Here is a 22602-nt window from a genome sequence, read left to right as displayed (position 1 = left end):
AGATAAATATTGAAAGTTTTCAAGTTAAGCACTTTGCTTCATAGCTTTTTAGTAAAACAGCAGAATCCAGAAATAGACTCAAATACACATGGAATTCGAGTGTGATACAGATGGACTTTTAAATCAATAGGAAGAGCTTTTCGCAGTGGCAGTATCGTAGCCAATGAGGTTTATCTGAGGCGCGATTATTGCTAATTGAAAATCAATAAGAAGAAGACAAATTGTTCAATAAATTGTGTTGTAATTGTTTTGGGGAAAAGTATCTGAGTTCTTATTTTTTTAAGCAAAAATGAATTTCAAATGGATCAATAACTTAAATGATAGTAATATAAAAAGTTTGTAGTAGAAAGTGTGAGTTTGATTTATATTGTGGGAGCCATTTTTAACTGTGATATAAAACTAAAAAGCCATAAATGGAAAGAGTAGTACATTTGATGATACAAAACTTTTAAAATATTGAATACAAAAAGGTATTATAAGAAAAGTTGCAAGAGTAGAGGTCTGGCAAAGACCCAACCTTTCAAGTGTGGAGATGTCCTACAAAGGAATGTGACAAACGGTACAAGGCAATTGGAACGTGGCAGAGCTGGGGGCAGGCAGTTTGCATGAACAGGCATATGAGTCACCTGTAAATATATAAAACATTCAGCCTCGTTCATAATTGAAGAGAAACAAACCAAAACAACGAGATAGAATTTGTTTCTTAACAGATTGACAAAAATGAGACTTTTGGTGATGACTGGTGAGGTGCAGAATATAGTAACTCTCACACACAGTTGATGAGAATATAAATTGACGTGACTTTCCAGGGGAAAACACTTGTCATTCTCCAGTCCTAAGTTCACGCGCCATCTGACCTACTGTTGCTCCCATCAGGAATCGACCTAGGCTTTCCTTGCACATTAGCCAGGGTGTCTGTGCAGAGTAGTCTCAGCGCTATCTGCAGCGGCCAACAACTGGAGCTAAACTGGGTGTTTATCCATAGTTAAATATTCCTGATGCGCTGCTCTTGAGCGGACACCCTTCCATCAAAATTTTCTTTCTTTCTGTTCCTAGAGCAGACCTGTCTTCTCACTGGTTTACTGGCCTCACTCTTAGCTCCCACACACTGGATCCTCCCTAGCTTCTTTTGATCCCCTTTCCTTCTGCCTTCCCCAAGCTCCACCCCACCTGGAGCTCCCTGCCTTGGGCTGGGTCATCTTCCCACCCTGACACCCCAGCTCACTCTCTGTCTAACCCTTCTATTCCCTTTCGGGCTTATCCTAAATATTTCTTCCTCAGACAGCACCTCCCCTGACACTCTGAACACTTTAGTCCTGGGTGAGCACTCCCTTATCCTGAAGCCCGTCCTGCGAGCAGCTGCTTGGAGGCCGTGCTGAGCCCAGAGCACGGTGTGGGCTGCCTGCGTGCAGGCCACCCGGTCCTGTCTCATTCTCTGAGCAGCTAGGCCTTTTGTTTGTTTCCCTTTTTCTATTGCTATCCATATTCTAACTTGCACCTGTTTCCCACCCATAAGCTACCAGGGGTTAGAATTGATTGTGGCATAAACACTGTTAGGACACAGATCCCAGTTTGGGCCTTGCCTACGCATTTCTAAAGGAAGGGCAGGGCCTGTGTTTCTTGTCAGTGGTCTCTGGGACACACTGCGCAGGAATGACCCTTAGGGCCTATTTTAAAGAGTTAGTAGTGCTATATGTCTGCAGCCAAAGAGGCTCCTTCTACAAACTCTGTCTCATGGCTGGAGCTGACGTGCCTATGAGCATGACTTCAGTTGTGGGAGGGAGTCCTCGGGCAGCCTTGGCTCTCAGGAGGGCAGCGTGGCCTGCAGCATGGGCTAGTGAGGAGCAGCCAGCACTCGCAATCGTGGGCTACCCTCATTGGGTCAGGCTACACTGCAGAGGATATCCTTGAAGGCAGGTGTCCAGTGGCCGGTGGTCAGGGGCCGTGACATGTTGAACAGCAGAAGGCATCATGAACTCCCCGGAGGTGTGACCCCTTGCTTCCTCTCCCTTTTATGGCTCCCCTGTCAGCACATGCCCACCTGCTCCCCCTGCTTCCACACCTCCCCAGGAAGGCACCTCTCCACCCACCTCTCCACCTGCCCATGCAGCGCGTCACACTGTGCTCTGGGTGCAGCTGAGCTCTTGTCTCCGTGTCCTGCTCCTGTCTCTGCACCAATAGGCATGGCTGTGATGCTTTGTGATGTATGTGCTGATGCATCTCCCCACTGGGCCGTGGTGTTCAAAATTCAGTCAGACCACAACAGTGGTTGAGCACGGCTGTGGGATTAAGCACCATTGGATCAGGAGACCAGGAGGCACTCAGACCCTGACCCAGAGCACAAGCAGCTTCCCAGGAGGGCCTGAAGGATGGAAAGATGGGTGTACACACACGTGTGTGTTCATGTGTACGTATATGTGCGTGGATACACAAATGTTTACATGATGGAACAGTAGAGCAGACTGCTTCTATGGTTAGTTGGAGTTTTGACCCAAGTAAGGAAGGACATTGGGACCCCATGACATGAGAAGAGTGGTAGTGAGCTGTCCACATGGGGACAGTTTTTTCCCACTAAGAAGGAGAAGGAAGTGGGAAAGAAGTCCCAGCATGGGTGGATGAGGGTGCAGGCTCACAGACTCATAGAGTTATCTGTGAGAAGTTGTCCCTGGGCCAGAGCAGGAGGGCAGCTCTGGGCTGCAGGGTGTGTGGGCGTGATGCGCCTTTTTCTGTGGTTTGGACTGTGGTAGAGGGGAGAACATGGGCAGGGTGGTGGGGGGAAGGGTATGCAGAGTGAAACCCTGAAGGGTGGAGGCCGCTCTGATGGAGAAGGACACACAGAAGGTAGGATTCAAGGCTGTAATCTGAGAGAGCATTTCTGGGCAGATGGAAAAGGAGAAAGAATTGGCCAAAATAATGATGTGCGGGCAGACAGGAGGTCTTTGGGGTGGGAAGGGTTTCAAGAAATACAATCAAATTGCTGATTATTGACTATTGACCAAGTAGATCATTGTTCTCAATTGTTCCGTTGAAATCCAGCCAGAAGGCTGGACTCTCCCTTCAGGTTCTCCTTTGGTTTGCAAGTAAAATGATACTCTCCTCATAGAGATTATTCAGAGCCCTAGGAGCGAATAGATGTTTCTCCTCCATCTTGGCTCCTAGAGTTTTCTGAGGGTGGTAATCTGAAAAGAGCATCCTCTTGCTTTTTGTTTCAACAGCTTTGAGAGCCACACGCACCAGGAGGCCCTGTGGGTGGAGGCTGCAGGCTGTTTGCAGAGAGGGATGCTCTGGGAATAAGGCTGGCACCTCAGAGGGGCTCCTTGGTGACGCCTAGGTTGGCACCCTGCAGTCCCCAATCCACGGGTGGCATCTTGGAGCTGTGACACCAGCAAGAAGCGCCTCCCCTCCTGTTTCAGAAGGAAAAGCCCAACTGGTCCTTCCTGCCTCCCTTGCCTGCAGGGTGGGGTTTGGGAGAAGGACCGGCACACACTGGGGGCGGCAGGCAGGCAGTCATGTTGCAAGAGCTGGTCCTTTGGTTGCAGACTGCTGTGTGCAGGGAGTGATGTGTAGCCTCTGATGTCAGGGTGAACAGATTTGTCGGAGACCCTGGGCTTCCAGGGCAGGGCAGAGTGGAAGCCTTCACGGGAGCCTGAAAGGGAAAGGAGAGGCCTGTCCCAGGACAAGCCATGCAGGTCCCCGGAGCTCAGGAAGCCTGTCCTCGAGGGCTGCCACTACCCCCCTCCAGTGTGCCATGTGGCCGGAGACACTCATTCATGGTGGTGACGCTGTGACAGCAGATACTGGCACCGTGGGATTCAGGAAGCTGGTGCTCCTTTCTGGTGAGTGTCTCCTTTCTCCCCATGTGGCCAGCAAAGCAAAGGTTGTGACGAAGGCAAGACCCCACACTGGGCCATGGGCCAGTTATTTCAGTCTTATTTAGAGTGTTTCTAGAGCATTCATAAGAAAGGAGGACACCAAGGCCAAGTGCTCTGATGCAGGGGGAGCTACCAAAACTAGAGCCTAGCAATGCTCTGGTGATGAGATGCTCCCCCTTCCCTGAGCAGAGGGCCGAGCACAGGCCTCTGCAGACCAGGCCAAGAGCCCCATGCTCCTGCTGCAACACCAGTCCAGTGGATTTTTTCACAGAGCTAGAACAAACAATCCTAAAACTTGTATGGAACCAGAAAAGACCCTGAATTGCTAGGGGGAATGTTGAAAAAGAAAACCAAAGCTGGGGGCATCAAAATGCCTGACTTCAAGCTCTATTACAAAGCTGTAATCATCAAGACAGCATGATATTGACACAAAAACAGACACACAGATCAATGGAACAGAATAGAAACCCCAGAAATGGACCCTCCATTCTATGGTCAACTAATCTACGACGAAAAAGAAAGAATATCCAATGGAAAAAAGAGAGTCTCTTCAACCAGTGGTGTTGGGAAGATTGGACAGCCACATGCAGAGGAATGAAACTGGACCATTTCCTCACACCATACACAAAGATAAACTCAAAATGGATGAAAGACCTCAATGTGAGACAGGAATCCATCAAAATCCTAGAGGAGAACACAGGCAGCAACCTCTTTGACCTCAGCCACAGCAACTTCTCGCTAGACACGTCTCCAAAGGCAAGGGAAGCAAGGGTAGAAATGAACTACTGGGACTTCATCAAGATAAAAAGCTTTTGCACAGCAAAGGAAACAGTCGACAAAACCAAAAAACCCAACAGAATGGGAGAAGATATTTGCAAATGACATTTCAGATAAAGGGCTGGTATCCAAGATCTGTAAAGGACTTATCAAACTCAACACCCAAAAACCAAATAATCCAGTCAAGAAATGGGCAGAAGACATGAACAGACACTTTTCCAAAGAAGACATCCAAATGGCCAACTTTATGTTTTAAGTGGTTTCAAAGCTCCCCACTCAAAAGCCAGCATGAACCTCTGGACATGGGAGGGAGGTCACCATGGATCCTCCAGCCCCAGTGAACCATCAGCTGACTGAGGCCACATGAGGGGAGCCACAAGAGAGGGACAGAACCACTTAATTGCTGACCCACACAACAGTGAAGAAGAGTGGGCTGTGGTGTGTTAGACCTCAAGGCGGGGGTTAGTCACAGAGCATGAGGTCAATGAAGCATTGTCTGAAAAACAGGGACATGCCCACACTTTGGCAGACACATGCTTCTCTCTGACATTGAATCCCAGGACAAACCTGTCATGTGGGTTCTTCATAAGGGTAATGGTTTATATAATGGAACCCAAGGCTTCTCACTGAGGGAGAATCCATGTTTTCTGGGAACGCTTAAAGGGTAGGTTTTACAGGTTAGTTAGCATCACCTGGAGACCTCGGCAGAACTCTCCTTGGGGCACTGTTTCCCATGCAGGGCCGTCAGCAGCGTTACCTGAGAAGCACAACCTGTGCTCAGGAATTGCTTAAGGCTATTCTTTTGCATTTGGAAACTATATGCCAAGAAAACTGTTTCAGTTCTAGTGTCCATTGATCTGGGGCTGTTCTTTCCCAGAAGCAGGGCCAACATACGTGTTTGCTTTTCAGGAGCACTTCTGGTTTGGGTTGGTAAGATGATGCATCTCTGGCATAGAGGGGCCGCTGCATGTCCTCATGCATTAAGAGAGGGGTGGCACACGTCCATCCAACCTGTCGGAAGGAGGAGCAAATGATTTATAGTCATGCCTAGAAAGCAGATGCCTTCGGGACCCCACCTGGTTTACCGTCGCTTAAAGCTGGGCTTTAAGCCAAGTGCCCTCCCACGACACGGCGCCTCCCAGGTGGGAGCTGCTCACGCTGTCGAGGACCTTCTTGGTGGCGGCTCCGTCGATGAAGACCCGGCTGTGTGACGTCACAGGCGCTGTGTTTCGGAGTCCACGACGACTCTCTTCGGATCTGAAATGACCTTGCTGCTGGCTCACGAGACACACGCTGTTGTTTCGGGCTCTGCACCCCAGCTCTTGCTGTGGTATTGCCCTGGCGCCCCCGGCAAGACGCCTCCCAGCCTCCCAGTGCCCCCGCTGGAAAGCAGAACCAGACCCTGGGGAGGATTTGAAAGTTACTGTTTTGTGAGCCCCTCTGCCATTGGATGTGCTCTTCTGCCACGTGGCTCCTGAGCCCCTTTGCTGTGGTGTTTGGATTGCTCTGGGACATTAAGCATCAATGGCGATTTGTGAATGACCAGGGGCCTCACTCAGAGGACACGTTATTAGAGTCACGGGAAACACTGGTGCTGTCCCGTCCTGTCTGCTGGCAGAGATACTGCGTGAAGGCCACCAGTCCTTCCCTTGCTCAGTCTGTGTTAGACTCTGTCCCAAGAGGGCAGGCCCTCTGTTGAGGGGGAGCTTGGTCACCTGTGGGTAACTGATGGGGATGGTGGAGGCATTAGCACTGAGGCTCCCTTCCCAGGTAGTCTTTCCGTGGAGACTCTGAGCCCTGGCTTCTGATCTAGAAACTCTTCAGTGGACCAGGATGTCCCTTGGCTGTGAAACAACACTGACTCACGTGGGGTCGTGATTGCAGCCCCCACATGAAGCACACTGAGCAGGGAGCTGGTAGTGGTGGTTCTAACACGTGGGGTCTGAGTGGCGCTTTTAATCTGACAACAGTCCCGAGGCTGAGAATTCTGGGAATTGTCTGCTTGCAGGAGGCCTCCCTTGGTGGAGACCGTGAAGAAGTCAGCAGGGAGGGTGGTTGAGAAATAGGAAAGAAAGGGCATCCTGAGAGTAGGGTCTGCCCCAGGTCAGCGGAGCCCATGACATGGGAGGCACCGCCCGGGCCGGGAGACCGGACATGAGCTGAGAGTCCCAGATGGAGAACCCAACCCCCAAACCCACACACATTTCCTCTGCTGCCCCAACCCAGCACCGGCTCTGACCCCTGAGGCTGTGGAGTTGGGATGAGTTCGTCTTCGTTTCCAACAAGTCCACTCAGCCGTGGCTTTTTAAAGGGGAAAATTCATGTGGAATTGATCGATGTGTTCCTGTTAAGAAAGAAGGTGTCTCTTTTCCGCCGTCCCAGTCTGCCCCCCTCCGTGTGACCTCTTTTTCTTCATGAGCTGGGCCCCAAAGGAGGCTGGCCCGGGCCTCACACAAACAGGTGCGGGGAGGGTCAGACAGGCTCCACCATCTCTCCCAAATCCGCTCGAGTGAGACCCACCGTGGCTGGTCTTTCTGTAGGGAAATCCTCGCGTTGAGCAGGTTCTGAGCACAAGCATATACTCCCATCTGTGTGTGTGTGTGGAGTGTGCACGTTTGTGCGTGTTTGTGCGTGTGTCACATCAGGCTCTGTCCCACCTCCGACACGTCCCTGTGGCTCAGTCATCTGTAGGTCCTGTCTTTAGGCCTCTCGCTGTACAGAGCAGATGTGTCCAGGAAAGGCACCTCAGCGACGGAAAGAGCTGAAGAAAGCTAGTTTTCCGGGAGCCACGGTGACTGCAGTGCTTCCCTGTCCTGCGGGGGCAAAGGTCCACCTCTCCGTCCCGAGTGTGGGGTCGCCGGCAGGGGTGCTCTCATGAGGCCCAGTGGTTCCACGCTGCCCCTGAGGGAGAGGTTAGGGCTTCGCTGGTTTTGGTAAATGTGTGGTGTGTGGTGTTAGCCTTTGGCCACTATGCATGTGAACGTCTGCAGCGTTACCTTAAAAGAGTTATTAGTTCACCCTTCTTTGAACCCTTTTTCTCAATGTCCTCCTCTTTTCTGGAGCTTTTGTTTTTTTATTTTAGAGTGAGAGATGTGGAGGGAGGGGCCAAGGGAGAGGGAGAGAGAGAGAATCTCAAGCAGACTCTGAGTGCGGAGCCCGATGTGGGGCTCGATCTCACGACCCTGAGATCATCACCTGAGCCGAAACCAAGAGTCCATCGCTCCACTGACTGAGCCCCCCAGGTGCCCCTTTTTTGGAGTATTTTTAGCACCAGATGCCTTATTGCCCATCGAAGCCCCAGATCCTGGTCTGCCTGTCTGCCCACACGGCAGGTTCACTCCGACGCCAGGACGGAAGCGGGTTCGGCAGGGCCGGCTGTCCTGTATGAGCCGGGCTGGGCATCCCCCAGGCACCCCAGAAACCAAGGGGGGCAGTCTCAGGTGACATTAAGTTTTGTGTGGGGTTCTCTGTAAGAGCAGCATGCGTGACAGCCCCTGGGACCTGCCAAGAAAAGGAGGAGGACAGTATTCTCTCCTTTCTACAAAATCCAGCCTAAAGGCTGTTCTGTGAGTCATTATTGAGATGGGTTAAAAACTAGCTAACTAGCTAGCTAACTCATTGTAGTTCATGGTCAAGGCCCTGCTCTGGCAGCTGGCTCAGCTCTGAGCAGCTTCAGTCCACAGGGCTGGATTCAGGTGATCTCGAAAGTGAAACTGGCCAAGGTAGATCTGCAAGATCTGCTCGGTTTATTGGAAGCAAAGAGTCATATATTCAGTTTAAATTGTCCCAGGATTAGTGCTCAGTACCTGTTTAAAGCACTTGGGAAAAAAATAATTCTCGTTGGGTTTTTTGGGACAGTTAAGTCTTCTTCAAGGAAATGGTACCTTCCACGTACTGCCTCTGGTTCTTAGGGTTGTGAGGGTGGATGAGGGCTTTTGGATCAAATTGACTCTTACCTAGCCAACTTCAGGTTCAGGGAAGAATGATCAGGTTTCCCTAAACAGTGTCCATTTAAAAAGTGGTTTTGCTTTTCCAGCATCTTGCTCTTTCCCATCATTAGGACACAGCGATTGTGCGCGGGGTGGTCTGGAGCGGAGGGAGTTGAGAGGTCTTGTCCCAGATTTGCGGGACACGTCGCTCTTGTCAGGGGCTGCTGCATGTCCAGCCCTCGATCGGCCCGGTGCTGCGGTCATGGGCGTTGGGCTGGCCGGCTGCTGGCCGTCTGCCTGGAGACAGGCCGGGGGGGACTTGCTGTCGAGTCCACGAGTCTTTGGGGGGTGTGCGTCTTGTTTGCCCGCTGCAGTCAGCCAGGCAGAGGTGAGGGTGGGAAGAGCAGGGAGCGCAGTCTGGGCTCTTGGGGCGTCATCCAGCAGGACACAAATAATTCGGTAGCAATATGCTCAGGTCTGCCGACCACCGAGCCGTGGAAGTGGTGCACAGCTCACCGCCCAGAGGCACGGGGAGGATTTTGTCTCTCCTCCAGGTAATTGGCACCAGCAGGCCTGCCTGCGTGGCTTGGCGTGGCGCCGCTGTTGTGGCCCCGCCTCTGCAGCAGAGGTGAGGGGAGACAGGCCATGGGGTGTTGTGTGTGCCCGTAGACTCCCGCCCACGCTGCTAAGTGCTGGGAATGCCAGGGTTGCCACGGCAACGGGAGAGGAGGCTCTTCAGGCAAACAACAGAGGGAACTTCGCTTTCCATTAGCCTTTTATTTTTAGTGAAACAAGAGCCTTGTGTGAAGAGAGGAGGCGGCCAGACCCCTGGGCTTCCAGAAAGGTGTTTGCAGCCCAGATGATGTTGCTGTCACTTGCCACTGGGGGCACGTTTTCTCGCCTCTTCTGGAGTGCTCATCCTGTGCCAAGGCAAGGGGTCCTCCGTCCCTTCGCTTAGTGACCTGCAGGTCTCAGGGTGCAGCCGGGGTGGTAGACGCGGGGAGCCAGGCGCCCTGTGCTTACTGAACAGATTCTGGGTCTATAAGTGTCTACAGATAGATTGCAGCAGTAATATCTGCATGGAGAGGGAAGCAGTTATTTTCCCAGTTCAGCGGCTGGTGACTGCTGGGTTCCAGCAGGACATTTAGGTGGATCCTCATCCCCAGGGGCGCATGATTTCTGTTCTCCTGTGGTGTGCACATGGTCCCTGCCGTTCCTCCGAGTTCCTGAGCGTCCACAAAGTGCCACCGCACTGCGTGGGCCTTGTTACTTCCACTATGCCTGCGTTCAGGTTTCCACTGTAGCCTACACGTGGAATTCTCCAGATTCGATTTCTGTGCTATTTCCAAGATTTCAGTAGTGCTTTAATCTCTGTACTTGTTATAATCAAGTCAAAAGGTATTCACATCACTGTCAATGATTTCACCTTTTCTTTTAGAAAAATTTCCCACAAGCACTTCAAGAACAAGTGAATTGTTAATTTTTTCCCTAGCAGATAGCATGTAACTGAAATTGTCTTTCATAACAACACAGCTCACAAGGCAAATTTATAACTGGCTGAAAAATGATATAAAATACTGGTGTCAACTTGTAAGAAAATATCAGGAGTATGGCTCAAAAATTAAATGTGTTTTGTGTCATATCCAGAAACAGACAAAAGGGTGAAAACTGTAAGAATTCAGTGTAGAGTCATCATAAGAATAAACTTCCCTTTTATTATTTATTTATTTATTTATTTTAAAAAATATTTTATTTATTTATTGGAGACAGAGAACAAGTGGGGGGAGGGACAGAGGGGGAGGGAAAAGCAGGCTCCCGGCTGGGAGCCTGACGCGGGGCTCGATCCCAGGACTCTGGGATCCTGACTTGAGCTGAAGGCAGATATTTAACAGACTGAGCCACCCAGGCATCAGGCGTCCCTAAACTTTTCTTTTAAAGACTTTTTCCATGAGACTCTTTCTTTTGTTTTCTCTTTCTGTGCAGATGCATGAGCATTTGTGTGTACTATGCATGTGTGTGCTGTGAGCATGTGCTATGCATGTGTGTTGTGTATGTGTGTGTGCGTGCCATGCATGAGTATGTGTGCTGTGCATACATGTGTTATGCATGTGTATCCTGCGTGCATGTGTGTGCTGTGTGCATGTGCTATGCATGTGTGTTGTGTATGTGTACTATGTGTGTGCTATGCACGTGTGTGCTATGCATGTGCGATGCATATGTGTTGTGTGTGTATGCTATGTGTGTGCTATGCACGTGTGTACTATGCACGTGTGTGCTGTGCATGTGCGATGCATGTGTATTGTGTATGCATTCTATGCATGTATATGTGCTCTGTGTGTGTGCTATGCATGCGTGTTGTGTACTGCATGTGCATGCCATGCATATGTGTGCTGTGTGTGCATGTGCTATGCATGTGTATTGTGTGTGTATGCTATGTGTGTGCTCTGCATGTGTGTGCTGTGTATGTGCGATGCATGTGTATTGTGTGTGCTGCTATGCATGTGTATGTGCATGTGTGTGCCATGCATCAGTATGTGTGCTGTGTGTGCATGTGCTACGCATGTGTATTATGTGTGTGTATGCTATGTGTGTGCTCTGCATGTGTGTGCTGTGTATGTGCGATGCATGTGTATTGTGTGTGCTGCTATGCATATGTATGTGCATGTGCGTGCCATGCATCAGTATGTGTGCTGTGTGTGCATGTGCTACACATGTGTATTATGTGTGTGTATGCTATGTGTGTGCTATGCATGTGTATTGTATGTGTGCATTACTATGCATGTGTATGTGCTGTGTGTGCTATGCATGTGTATTGCATGCGCGTGTGTATGCTATGTGTGTGCTCTACATGTGTGTGCTGTGTATGTGTGATGCATGTGTATTGTGTTTGCTGCTATGCATGTGTGTTGTGTATGTGCATGTGTGTGCCATGCATGAGTATGTGTGCTGTGTGCATATGCTATGCATGTGTATTATGTGTGTGTGCTATGCATGTATTGTATGTGTGCATTACTATGCATGTGTGTGTGCTATGCATGTGCTATGCATGTGTGTGTGCATGCCATGCATGTGTATGTGTGCTCCGTGTGAGCTGTGTGCTATGCATGTGTGTTGCATGTGCACACATGTGCATGTGTGCTATGCATGTATATGTGTACTCTGTGCCATGCATGTGTGTTGTGTGTCTCATTCATATGTATGTGTGCTATGCATGTATATTGTGCGTGCGTGTGTATGCTATGTGTGCTGTACACGTGTGTGCTGTGTATGTGCAATGCGTGTGTATTGTGTGTGCTGCTATGCATGTGTATGTGCTCTGTGTGTGCTATGCATTTGTGTTGTGTATGTGCATGTGCATGCCATGCATGCGTATGTGTGCTGTGTGCGTGTGTATGCTATGTGTGTGTGCTATGCACGTGTGTGCTGTGTGTGCGCTATGCATGTGTATTGTGTGCATCACTATGCGTGTGTATGTGCTCTCTGTGTGCTGTGTGTGTGCTATGCATGTGCTATGCATGTGTGTTGTGTACGTGCATGTGCATGCCATGAGTGTGTATGTGTGCTCTGAGCTGTGTACTATGCATGTGTGTTGCATGTGCATGTGTGTGCTATGTGCATTGCTATGCATGTGTATTGTGCGTGCTATGCATGTATATTTGTACTCTGTGTGCTATGCATGTGTGTTGTGTGTGCTATTCATATGTATGTGAGTTATGCATGTATATTTTGTGTGCATGTGTATGCTATGTGTGTGTGCTATGCATGCATGTGTGAGCTGTGTGTGTGCTGTGTGTTTGTGCACAAAAAAGCAGAACATTGACTCTAGGCTAAGAGCACATTGAGGGGGAGTGGGGAGGCTGGTCCCCTTTTTCTGCTCTACAGAACTTCTGCATTGTTTCGGTTTATTTTAATTTTGTTCAGTACACATGCATTATGCCTTCAACTTATGAGAATAAAGAAAAATAATAAATGTTCATTAGAAAATACAGAGAAATGGAAATTAGAGACTGTGCACATTCCCTTCTGCCAGAGGTGAAGACTCCTGGTGCCTTGCCCTGTCTGTGCCTCAATGCAGAGGGGTCCGCCACAAGGCCTGCTGTGGGCTCTGTTTAAGTCACCCGGACAGTGTGAGCATTTTCTTTGTTATTATAGTGTTTTCATGAATATTTTAAAGACTGCGAGACATTTTGAGTTGGCATATGATAATTCATGTAACAATTCATTTATTGTCAGTCATAGAAATTATTTTTTTAATTTTATAAATAATATTCACTACACACCCCAGCCATAAGTTTAGGAAATGTGTATGTGCGCATATATATGCATGGGTACTAAACAAACACACACACTGGGTGGGGGGTCTTGGCGTGTCTCGTCAAATTAGAGTAAAATTGCTTACAACTCAGTAACGAGTGACTGCTAATGAATGCATGTTGATTAGCCACTGACCCACTACTTGGTAAGGACGTCACAGAGAGCATGTGACTGGCTGTGCTGTGGCCCTTCCAGCCCTGAGGAGTGGTTGTTCTGGTCCTAAACCACAGCCCAACTGACCAGAGAAAACCCTCTTCACATTTTCAGTTGTGTAGAATTCACAAACTGAAGGCTTTCAAGCCAACCCAAATCACAGGTGATGGTGTGCACATATGTGTGCAAGCCTACGTGTGGGTACACGTGCACATGTGTGTGCATGCATGTGCATGTGTGTGTGTGCATGTGTTTTTGTCTTATTTTGTTTATTTGATCTTACGTAGTGCTTTAAAGTTTTTGAATTCATTGCAAACATTTTAAAATCAACATTCAAGTAGAAATCAGTTTCTGGGTTCTCTGGAGAAAGTGGGAAACCTGGCTTCCTGAGCCTGTGCTCCTCCACAAGAAGGTGGTATCCCTCATTTGGCCCAGTCCTCACCACTGCTTGGTGACTTCTGTCTCTGAGCCACGTGCACATCAGTTTCCAGCTGTCAGGGAGCTGGTGGCTCTGCTCCTTTCTTAAAGGAGAGCTAGGAAAGTGAACCATATCTTCAACTTTTGTTTTTAGCAAGAAGGGCTCAAGTGCCAAGAGCACAGAAGGTGGGGTGCAGATGTTGGAAGAGCCCAGTTTTAACATGCAAACCAAGTGCTTCTGTCTGGGAAGAAGTGCATGTCCTGCCCCACACTTCCCCTGTACCTGTTGGTCTCTGCAGGCATTTGAGTTGAGCTCTTGGTTCAGGATTTTATCTTAAAAGCATGTTAAGGCATTGTCCCTTTTCTCCCCCCTGCAATGGGATCCCTAATTCTTTACCCTTTGAAATAATGTGTTGTCATTTGATTAAGTAAAATTTCATTATTTCCCTAATAATAGTAATTGTGGTGATAGAACTATTTTCTCCCTTTTCCCCTACCTTCCTCTCTGGGTTGGGCATCTTGCACAATGTGTAGTTAAGAACGTAAACATCAGAGCCTACCCCTTGGGCCACATCCTAGTTCTGCTGTTTCTGCTCTTCCTAGCTGTGTGCCTTTGAGCAAGTTGCTCACGGGGTGTGTGCCTCAGTTTTCCGTCTGGACAGCCTGTGTTCACCCCCATGAAGTACTGAGAGCGATGCCTGGTGAGGGTGGGCAGCTCAGACAAGTGTGAGCTGTTGGTGCCGTGGGATAGTGTGCACATGGAATGCGTGTGTCCTGAGCTATGGGCCAGTTCTTCTGCCTGTCTCCTTTGGGCTTCCTTTGCATTTTCCTAGCGAGGCTTCCAGTGGTCAAGAACACCCTTCTCTACTTTCTCCTCCTGCCGTGTAGCCTTCCCCAGAAGGAAGACTCTGCCGTGCGTGGGGTACCTCCCTCCAGACTGATGCACCTTGAGCTGCTTTCCCATCTCGGCCCAAAGTCTAGCATTTGCCTCAGATTCTGTCTACCTCTTCCAGCATTTCACTGAGAGTGTTTCCCTCCATCAGTCACGTGCTGGCAGGAGCTGCATGCAGAGTGAGGCAGGAATGCTGTGTGGTGCGCTGCCGTGGTTAGCCCTGAGGTTGACGCCCTCGTCCTCACTATCATCCCACACCAGGAACGGTGGCCCTGACCACTCCTTAATCCATGTCACAGGTGTTTCCTGGCTCAGGCATGGCCCTGATGCTCAGTCCCCCCACTTCCTTCTTGAAAATGTTCCCCACTGTCCCTGAATGCTTTTGGGAACAGCAGTGTTAGATCTGTGATTCTCTGTCATTTTATTATGACCCACCAGCACACCTGGTTGTCTTGCCTCTTAGCTCTCTGGGGCCGAATTACTAATAAAACCATATAATTTTGGTTGCCACTTTCTGTGTAAGTCCTTTAAAAAGGTCAAAGGAAGGGGCACCTGGGTGGCTCAGTCGTTAAGCGTCTGCCTTCGGCTCAGGTCATGATCCCAGGGTCCTGGGATCGAGCCCCACGTCGGGCTCCCTGCTCGGCGGGAAGCCTGCTTCTCCCTCTCCCATCCCCCTGCTTGTGTTCCCTCTCTCGCTGTGTCTCTCTCTCTGTCAAATAAATAAATAAAATCAAAAAAAAAAAAAAAAGGTCAAAGGAAGGGGCGCCTGGGTGGCTCAGTCGTTAAGCGTCTGCCTTCGGCTCAGGTCATGATCCCAGGGTCCTGGGATCGAGCCCCACATCAGGTTCCCTGCTCTGCGGGAAGCCTGCTTCTCCCTCTCCCACTCCCCCTGCTTGTGTTCCCTCTCTTGCTGTATCTTTGTCAAATAAATAAATAAAATCTTTAGAAAAAAAAAGTCAGGAAAAAAGCAAATACTTTAGAATGTGGGTTGTCCTGCTTTGAAAAGTCTGGTGAACAGGATGACCCAAGGTGAACTGGGAAGCGCTCACACTTTCAAATTCAGCTTCTGAAATCCGGCTACCCCTGCCGGTGGGTCCCGGTGCATCCCCTCCCGAAGGAGATCTCATTTTCTTTCGGAGGACACATAGGTCAGAGTTGGAAGCAATCTTAGCTGTCTTCCACATTTACAGGTGGAGACTCACATCCTGAAGGTTAAAGGACTTGCCCAAGGTCACACCGCGTGGTAATTTAGGCGGCACCTCGGCTCCAAACCTTTAAGCCCTCTGTGTCAGTCCTCACGGGGGCTGTGACAGAATACCACCGATCTGCTTCTCACAGGTGGAGGCTGTGCACGCAGGTAAGGATCCTGCAGCCTTGGTGTCTGGAGAGGGCCCCCTTCCCGTCTGCGGCCACCGTCCTGCCGTGTGCTCGTGGGGGAGCAGGGGCTCTTCTTGTAAGGGCAGCTCTGCCACGACGAGGGGCTGCACCTCGTCCCCTCTGAGAGGCCCCGCCTCCCAGCCCGTCCCCCCGGCCGGCCTGTGGTGTGTGGGTCTGCGGTCAGAGCATACAGCCCGTGGCACGTCCGGGTCACCAGGGGACCCCGCCCAGCTTCACAGGGGCATTTCCACGGCAGTGCCCTGCCCCCTCCCTCGAGTGCTGACTTGAACCTACGCGAAGTGTGGATGTTTTGCCGCACATACCCAGAGGCTTAGAGAAATGTGTATCTTAAATAAGTGTAATAAATCTATCAATCAACCTGCAAATGCAGGCTAGCCCGGAATATCCATTTTTAATGAGCTTTGATACCACACAGTCTTGTGTCATTACTGGAGGGTGACACCGTGCGGGATTTATTGCTGCAGGGGGAGAAGGCCTCTCGGCAGATCTTACTGCTGTCAGCCGTGCCCCGATCTGCGCCCCAACGTAACTGGAAATCCCGTAATGAAGAACGGTGCTCCAGTGAAGCCTTTTCACAGCCTGAGACAGCGGGGGCCTGGGTGGGTGCTGTGCGGAGGGCGGTCCTGGCCCCGGTGGGTGACAGGAAGGACAGAGCATCAGGGACCGACTGAGTGCGATGCCGTGCCGCTCTTACCTGTGTCGTCGTGTCGGTCCTCAGCAGCCACCACGCGGCTGAGGGTTTGGGGAACAGCTCTTCCCGTCTGAATGTGGACATGCAGAGTTCCATTCATATCCACCCAAATCAATCCAGTTAGGAAACTCACTGAGCCCAGTTAATTGATCAGGTGGGTCAGGCCTGTTCTTTGTAAGGAGATTGTGTTCTATTTCAAGAGATCCACTCAGATATTCTCCGCTTTGAACTCATGTGCTCTCTGACAATGTGAGGAACAGGCCTCTGGTGTCTAATCAATAAAACCCAACAGGCCCTGAGTTCCTGGTCAGATGAATGGGGTTCAATCCCATTTAACCAAGCTTAGGAGGTACTTAGTATTCATGAGTACTCAGCCCTAAGGAGAGATACCTTCCTAGGAGGTACTTATGACTCAGTACTGCTTACTACTAAGTACAGAGAGCTGCATGGGAGGTGCTTAGGACTCAGCAGTACTTGGTCCTAAGCTGATACTGCTACTTAGGAGGTACTAAGTACTCAGAAGTACTTAGCATGCAGAACTAAGTAAAGCTTGCTCTCTGTGTGAAGGGACCAGGCCTGCAGGATGTTTATACTCTCTACATTGGCCTCTTGCGGCTCCTCAGCTGAGACCCCAAGATCTCCATGGCAGGGTATGGCTGTGATGGTGTCCTGGGCCTACAGATGACCTGGAAGCATGAGAAACTATCTCTCAGTTGAGCTTTTCTTCTCATGAAGCCAGAGAACTGACTTCACAATTCTTTGTTCTCTCACTACAGTGCCTGAGACTTTAAACCAAATTGTGCAGGATGTTGTACCCATAAGGGAATCCTTTTTACAGAGATTGAGCAAGAAAGCACAGTTGAGATGGGCTGATGTGAGCAGTGAGACGGTTTGCTCTTTGTGCTTTAATTTTGAGAAGGAGAAGACTGTCTTTGCAGCTTTGAATCTAATCTAAAACCCTAGAACTTTGCTGATGTGCTCAGTTCTAATTAGAGGCTGGGGTTTGATTAGAGCAGTCCACGCTTTGTAGCCAGAACATTCCAGCACCAGCCCCCTGGGCCAGCATGTTTTGTTTCCTAGAAGGAGTTGAACTCTGGATTTTTCCCTCACTCCTGGTCATTGAGCTTTATCTGTAGATGAGGCTCTCATCTTCTGGATCTCCATTTACCGATGTCTGGGTCTGTGTTCCACCTGGAAAGACCCTGAGCTGAGAGCTAGGGACTCTGTGCGCCGGTGGACGGAGGCTGCAACTCAAGACAGGAGTTGGAAAGGACGTGTGTGAAATTGGATGGAGAGAGAGGATGGGAGAGGTGTGTGTGGGGGGCGGGGAGTCTCGACAGAGGCTCTCTGAGCAGCCCTGCCCCTCACCGGGCTGGGGGGCCACAAGCTGGGGGGTCCCCTAGGCTGATCAGGAGCCATTAGGATGCAATTTGGGTCAAATCAGATTCAATTAAATTTGAAAACAAACAGCAGCAGAAACAAGCAAACAGGCTTTGGCAGCAAGAGCAACCCTCTTAGTGAGACTATGGATACGGGTTGAGACCTCTCGTGTCAAAACTGGGATGGGAGATTTGAGGTTTCCGCGTTGCCAGACCTCCACAGGCCTCTCCTTTCTCAGCTCAGTATGCATTTTTAGGAACGCTGAAGCTATATGTATCATTCCCTTGACTTAAAAAAAAATGTCCCCAATTATTTTCTTAGTAAGCATTAGGGGAGGACCTCATCAGGGTGACATCCATGGGCTATAGAAGGTTAATTTAAAGTCAGTCGCAAGATTAGGGGAGGATATGAGAAACGGAGGCAGACCAAAGCCAGAGGGAGTAAAAATTTCAGGACGCAAATCATTATGGCTGAGTGTGGGTGGGATGACTTGTACTTTGAAGTCTGTATCGGGGAAGTGAAAGATTTTAATTAAAAGGTAAAGTTCGTCAACAAATCTGTTATGAAAGGAAATATTACTAAAACTGGGGCTTGGGGGGTAGAATCGACCTGGCATTGAAAGGATTTATAAGCGGTCACAGTTGGGGAAGCTTTGAGGGCTGCTCCGGGGTGCTTGCTGGTCCTCGGCATGGAGGCCAGGGGTCCCCCTGGGGTCTCCGGGGGCCCGGGGCGCTTGCTCTGAGGCTGTACCTGGTACCCTGTCACGTGTCCTGACGTGCTTCCTGGGGTCTGCACCAAGGCCTCTGCCAGGACTCGAGACCTCAGTCTGTCCTTCGCTCTCCTGTTCATGAGCACTTGGAGAGTAAGGACTTGATGTCAGTTATTTAATGGGCTTTTTTTTCTTTGCTGTTAGAAAAATGTGCCTCCCTGCTGGATGGGTATTGGACAGAGTGTGAGGATCTGGTAAGTGTGGAGTCAGAAGGAGACAAAGCGTTTGCTCTCAGTCACACCGGCCTTTCTGATACGGTGGCCCTCCGCCTCTGGTTTGAGTCTTTATTTAATAACATTGAATACCTTTCCTTTTCCTTCTTTCTCTCTCTCCTCATCCTTATTTAAAGGACTGATTTGCTGGTTTTATGTGCTTATGACTTTCCCCCCTCTTCTTTATGCTCCCCATCATTTTACGGCGGCCTGTTGCTAGAAAGTCAGTCGCCCTATGCCGGCCTCCTGCACCTCTACCAGAGACAGAGATGGCCGTCTTAAGACAGGAGGATGCTGTTGGTTCCACCAGGTGCGTGTGGCCCCTGCCTGGCGCCTGGGGGGGGCCTTGGGTTTTCAGCTGGCGGTCTCCTCTCTCGCCTTGAACAAGTGGGGATCGCCGCCCTCCTCTTGGCGTCGGGGACTGCAGACCAGACGGCGGCCTCAGCAGCCCCAGTGCCCATCACCACGGCCTCCGGGCCGGCAGCAACCACTTCCTGTGCCCGCCAGGACCGGTTGGTGAGGGCCCAGCACAGAGCGGCTGACAGAGAACCAAGGCCCGCGTTCCTTGCTCTGGGACTCGGCTGGAACCTTATCTGTGCCCGCATCCAGAGGTGGGAAATGCAGCAGCCGCTCGACATGGCGAATCTTAGTCCGCGGGACTGCCCAGGCACTAAGGAGGCCGTCGCTAGGAGAAGCGCGTGAAAGGACGCGGACATGATTTGATGTGTCCTTGAGCTCTGGACATGGCAGTGTGAGACGAGAATGAGGTGGTCCAGGGGGCCGTTGGAGCAGTCCCCAAAAGTCACGTCCCGGGCTCGAGCCCGTGGCTGTGAGAATGGGGAAGAACGCCCATCACACATCATCCTGGCCCATTCTGACAGCTAAGGGGGGCGCAACGATTTGCAGCACAGGGTGTGAGGGGCTGGGGGCCTGGCTCTGCGAGGGGCACCTGGCTTCTGGCCTGAAATACAGCATCGAGCACTAAAAAGAGAGAAGCTGCCAAATCACCCAGCTCCCGGGAATCCTGGTGAGAACAGAGAGCCCCGTGTTGTTGCAGGACGGCAGACTGGCTCACCCTTGTCTGGACAGTGATTGGGCAAGCCCAGGGGGACTGGCCCACGCGTTGTACCATCAAGAAGTTTCTGCACCCCCCGCTGTTAGGAAACAACACGGGAGGACCGCTGCTCTGTGAAAGAGCCTGGAGGAGGTGGTGAGTCCTGCGGCATGTGTCAGCGCTGACAAGTTAGGGGAGCCCACCCAGGCAGACTGAGGCCTCGAGGGCCAGCCCTGCCTGCGTCCTGCCCCTGCTCCTCGAAGCCCCCCCAGGGTCTCTGAGCCCATGTGCACCTCCTGCCGCCTCTCCTTCAGGAGAGACCTGTCCACAGCGGCTGCTTCTGGCGTCACACCTGGCCCCTGTCTGTGTCCTGCAGCCCATGTCACCGGCCCCCGATCTTGTCGCCTCTTCAGAGGACCTTCCTCACTCAAGACCTGCATTGGAGTCCCTCTTGCTGGACCTGCCAGGCCGGCTGAGCCCACGCCTGTCACTAGGAGCCTCCCTGGACCATGTGGACAGCTCCCAGCGGGCCCCCACCTGGCAGCTAGCAGCATAATCCTGAGGAAGTTCTCATTTAAGGACATGAAAGAAAGAAGTCTCAGGGTGATGATGAGGAAGACCTGAAGTCTGAAATAAAATAGGCTCCAGCCAACAGGCCTTCCTGGGTGGAACAGAAGCTGAGTGTGGTCAGATCAAGGGGGACAGAACTAGGGGCAGACAGAATGCGTGTCAAGTGCGTAGTCGAGGCGTGTGGGCTCTAGGGGCTGCAGCCTTCTTGCTGTGCCCACCTGCTGCCGTGCGTAGAAGATGCTTGAGGCACCTCTCCCAGCTCTCCGCTCCTGGCCCATGGAACCACCAGACCCAAACCTGGACGTTGTCCAGTCTGTTGGCCACACCCGTGTCTCCCTCCTCACACTCACCCCTGACTGTGGGGTCCGGCTTCTCACCACCCACCCTTGGTGGCAGCTGGTGTCGCTCAATAGGACACGTCCCCTCTGGCCACCCCGATGACCTCCCTCCACTGGGTCGCAGGGTGTTACCATGGGCCCCACATTTCCAGACTGAAATGTCAACCCCTTCCCATGCACTAGGCCTGCCCCGGCCCCCTTCTGGTTCTGGAGTGCTTGGCCCGGCTTGCTTTCACCTTGAAGCCCCTGACCTGGCTGGTCCCTCCCCCTACACACTTGCAGCCTTTCCTGCTCTTCTTAGTGAGTCCTGCCCACTGTGCTCACCTGTGCGCCACGCTCACCTCTTCACCATGCTCACCTGTCCACCACGCTCCCTGCCCACTGTGCTCACCTGTCCACCACGCTCCCTGCCCACTGTGCTCACCTGTGCGCCATGCTCACCTGTCCACCATGCTCACCTGTCCACCACGCTCACCTGTCCACCACGCTCACCTGTCCACCATGCTCCCTGTCCACCACGCTCCCCTGTTCACCACATTTTACCTGTCCACCATGCTCCCCTGTCCACCACGCTCCCCTGTCCACCACGCTCCCCTGTCCACCATGCTCCCTGTCTACCATGCTCCCCTGTTCACCACGCTCACCTGTCCACCACGCTCCCCTGTTCACCACATTTTACCTGTCCACCATGCTCCCTGTCCACTGTGCTCACCTGTGCTCCATGCTCACCTGTCCACCACGCTCCCTGCCCACTGTGCTCACCTGTGTGCCATGCTCACCTCCTCACCACACTCACCTCTCCACCATGCTCCCTGCCCACTGTGCTCACCTGTCCACCACGCTCCCTGCCCACTGTGCTCACCTGTGCGCCATGCTCACCTGTCCACCATGCTCCTTGTCCACCACGCTCCCCTGTTCACCACATTTTACCTGTCCACCACGCTCTCCTGTCCACCACGCTCTCCTGTCCACCACGCTCACCTGTCCACCACGCTCACCTGTCCACCATGCTCCCTGTCTACCATGCTCCCCTGTTCACCACACTTTACCTGTCCACCATGCTCCCCTGTCCACCACGCTCCCCTGTCTGCTGCATTTCCCTGTCCACCACATTTTACCTGTCCACCACGCTCCCCTGTCCACCACACTCACCTATCCACCACGCTCACCTCTCCACCATGCTCCCTGTCCACCATGCTCCCCTGTTCACCACATTTTACCTGTCCACCAAGCTCCCCTGTCCACCACGCTCACCTGTCCACCACGCTCCCCTGTTCACCACATTTTACCTGTCCACCACACTCCCTGCCCACTGTGCTCACCTGTGTGCCATGCTCATCTGTTCACCACGCTCTCCTGTCCACCACATTTTACCTGTCCACCACGCTCCCCTGTCCACCATGCTCCCTTGTCCACCACATTTTACCTGTCCACCACCCTCACCTGTCCACCACGCTCCCTGTCCACCATGCTCACCTGTCCACCACGTTCACCTGTCCACCACGCTCCCCTGTCCACCACGCTCCCTTGTCCACCACATTTTACCTGTCCACCACGCTCCCCTGTCCACCACGCTCCCTGTCCACCACGCTCCCTGTCCACCACGCTCCCCTGTCCACCACGCTCCCTGTCCACCACGCTCCCTGTCCACCACGCTCCCCTGTCCACCACGCTCCCCTGTCCACCATGCTCCCTGTCCACCACGCTCCCCTGTCCACCATGCTCCCTGCCCACTGTGCTCACCTGTCCACCACCCTCACCTGTCTACGGCTGCCCATCTTTCTTCACCCATCACCAGTTTGCTTTCCTCACAGCACTTACCACAGACCAACATCT

The 22602-nt window shown here is 51.6% G+C and overlaps 1 protein-coding gene and 1 pseudogene across 7 annotated transcripts in view; both read left to right on the top strand.

Moving 5' to 3' along the window:
• The window catches only part of PTPRN2 (protein tyrosine phosphatase receptor type N2), an 822826-nt gene that overhangs the window by 276669 nt on the left and 523555 nt on the right, over positions 1–22602 (top strand). The gene's annotated exons all lie outside the window — the stretch shown is intronic.
• On the top strand, positions 135–264 carry LOC118519569 (U4 spliceosomal RNA; annotated as a pseudogene).

The sequence above is a fragment of the Halichoerus grypus genome, chromosome 12, assembly GCF_964656455.1.
Source record: "Halichoerus grypus chromosome 12, mHalGry1.hap1.1, whole genome shotgun sequence".
In the NCBI taxonomy this organism is placed as follows: domain Eukaryota; kingdom Metazoa; phylum Chordata; class Mammalia; order Carnivora; family Phocidae; genus Halichoerus; species Halichoerus grypus.
The sequence above is the reverse complement of the archived record's forward strand: the minus strand, read 5'-3'. Positions and strand labels throughout refer to the sequence as shown.